Source organism: Phocoena sinus, chromosome 16 (assembly GCF_008692025.1).
Source record: "Phocoena sinus isolate mPhoSin1 chromosome 16, mPhoSin1.pri, whole genome shotgun sequence".
Taxonomy (NCBI): Eukaryota; Metazoa; Chordata; class Mammalia; order Artiodactyla; family Phocoenidae; genus Phocoena; species Phocoena sinus.
In genome coordinates this window covers 30,821,713-30,824,621 of record NC_045778.1, presented here as the reverse complement: position 1 = coordinate 30,824,621, position 2,909 = coordinate 30,821,713, and the positions used below count along the sequence as shown (strand labels likewise).

Genomic DNA, 2,909 nt, shown 5'->3' with positions numbered 1-2,909 from the left:
TGGGGTGCCCCTCCCAACGTCTTTTGCTGGCATGTGTCTGTTCATTTTTCACGACCCAGCCCTACGTCATTTCCTCCATAACAAGGACTCTTCTCTTGTCCTCCTCTTATACTCTGTCCCTGCCTCTACTGTAATGTTTATTTATGATCCCACTGGATCATAAATATTTGGCTATCCATCCGTCCATCTTTCTGTCTCATTTGCTAGTCTGTGAGCCCTTCAAGGCAGAGGTCTGTGTCTGATTCAACACTGTATCCCAGCTCCCACCCCAATGCCTGCCACTGGGTCTTCAAAAGTGTTTCCGGAATTTGTGAATGTGTGGAGCACATGTGTCTCTGACTCTAAGATTCTGGGCTGGTGGCCGAGCCCCAAACCCTGGCCACAGGCCTGACAGCTGTGCAGGAGGCTGCTTTGTCAGGTTCATACTCATCCCTAAGTGACTCCCCCTCTCGCAGCCTTCGTATTCTGTCACCCTCCTGTTTTATTGTTCTCCGCTCACATTCCAAGGCTTATCTGCAAATCTCCCAAAAGGCAATGCTTTAAGAGCCAATTGGGGGCTTCCCTGGTGGCGCAGTGGTTGGGAGTCCACCTGCCGATGCGGGGAACGCGGGTTCGTGCCCCGGTCCGGGAAGATCCCGCGTGCCGCGGAGCGGCTGGGCCCGTGAGCCATGGCCGCTGAGCCTGCGCGTCCGGAGCCTGTGCTCCGCAGCGGGAGAGGCCACAACAGTGAGAGGCCCGCATACCGCAAAAAAAAAAAAAAAAAAAAAAAGAAAAAGAGCCAATTGGAGCCTTCCATCTGGGTTGTATTAAATCACTGACAGAGTTCTGTCCCCAAGTCAGCAGGGGCTGGAGGAAGGCTTTGGGGAAGACCTTTTCTCCTTAGAGCAACTAACTCAGAAGAAAAATAACGTGCTGGTGGGAGCTGCCCAAAGTGGTGGGAGCAGGGAGATGAAGAGATTGGGCAGCTCTTGTTAGATATGTGTCCCCAGGCATGCTCTCGGCGACTCCGGGCCTCTGTCTTATCACCTGGCTCACAGGAGAGTGATACATGCTCTAGGCTGGTGGGGATTACAAGAGGCAAAGCATGAAGATGTGTCTGGAACAGCACTGGCCCAGAGTGGGGGCTCAGTCTATGTGTGAGTCTTCCTTCCTCTCCAGTTCTTTTTTTCTTTTTCTCTATTTTTGTTTTTACTTTTATCACAGTGATCCACTAACACTGTTTAAGAGAGGCAAATTCTTCTTTTGTTACAACAAAAACTAGTTTCTTACCCCGTCCTCACTATTCACTTTTCCCCAGAGGCAACCACTTTCAACTCTTTTAAACAATGCTTTCCTATTTACTTGCATATTTCAAAATAACTTGCTTGTATTGGTGCTTTTTTTGTTTGTTTTATTTTGTTTTCAGGTTTCATCATTTTAATCAACTCGGTGAAGGATGTCCTAAGTGCTCCATGAAACACAACAGAATATTTTTTTCTTCCAGTATTAAAAAATATATATAGGGGAGTTCCCTGGTGGCCTAGTGGTTAGGATTCTGGACTTTCACTGTTGTGGCCTGGGATCAATCCCTAGTTGGGAAACTGAGATCCCGCAAGCCACGCAGCTCGGCCAAAAAAAAAAAAAAAGAAAACAAAAAAACATACGCAAATATTTTGAAGAAATTTCTATATAATCAGACAGAGATCGGGAGTATAAAACACCTCTAAGTAATCATGTTCTTGATTTCTTATAGTTAACAGTTGGAAATTGCTTCCTAACCGTGATTAAACATTGTGTACAGGTTTTTAAAATGTTCCTAGATACACATTTTTAAGAACAATCAGTCTGGCCAAACATTTTTTGCCAGAACCAATAATCCTAAGAGCCTGAACTAAAAATCTGGTTAAAAAAAAAAAAAAAAAGGAAAAATACCCATACTCTACAAATGGCTCAGAATTTGTCTTTAAATGGGAGAAAAATTTTAAAAAACACATGAAGCTTTCTGAAAGGTCTTTAACAAGCTACCTTGGGAGCTCAATTCAAAAACAGAGTTGATGTACTAAAACAGATGTTTCAGTGCAGCTCCAAAAATCTTTATAAATACAGCCATTTGGAAGGATGGTCCTGAATCAGAAGAAGTTTCATTCCTTGTGTATCTATATTAGGTGTGCATGCCTCATCTCAGTTGTCATAATTGTCCCTGTAATTTCTTCCTGAGTAGCGGTCATGACCACCCTGGCTTCCGCCGCCATAGTCTCTGGACGTTCCATATCCATATCCTCCAGGTTGATTGTCATACCTGCCATTTCCATAGCCCTGGTCCCCACGACCTCTAGAGTAACTGTGACCACGCCCATAGGCTCCAAAGGAACCCCCTCTTGTTCTCCAGAGCCGACTTGCCCACGTGGTTTACACGGATCTGACGACCATCCAGAGACTCTCTATTCATGGCTCTCATGGCGTCTGAGGCATGCTCTGGATTGGTGATAATGATGTAGCCTAAACCCCGGGATCGCTGAGTTTCCCAGTCCTTCACAATAACCACCTCAGAAATAGGTCTGAAGCTGCTGCGGTGGTCTTCCAGAGCCTGCTCATCAGTGTTGAAGTTGTGGGCTCCCACGAAGAGCTTCTCTTCTTCAGAGGACATGGCAGTAAATTTGAGTCCTGGAAATGAAGAAGTTAAAAAGGCCAAAGAGACAGTTACCGCCAAGGAGCCGAGAGACTGGGCGCTATTGGTACTTTTTGAATTCATCTACTGAAGGACATCTTGATTGATTCTAGTTTTTGGCAACTATGAATAAGGTTGCTATAAACATTTGTGTGTAGGTTTTTGTGTGGACATAAGTTTTCAGCTCATTTAAGTGAATACCAAGGAGCACCATCTCTGGATTAGATGGCAAACCTACACTTAGCTTTGTAAGAAATTCCAG

The 2,909-nt window shown here is 45.0% G+C and overlaps 1 pseudogene; it reads right to left on the bottom strand.

Moving 5' to 3' along the window:
- Positions 1-2,160: 2,160 nt before the first annotated feature.
- LOC116741955 lies at positions 2,161-2,626 on the bottom strand (annotated as a pseudogene).
- Between the last annotated feature and the right edge of the window lie 283 nt (positions 2,627-2,909).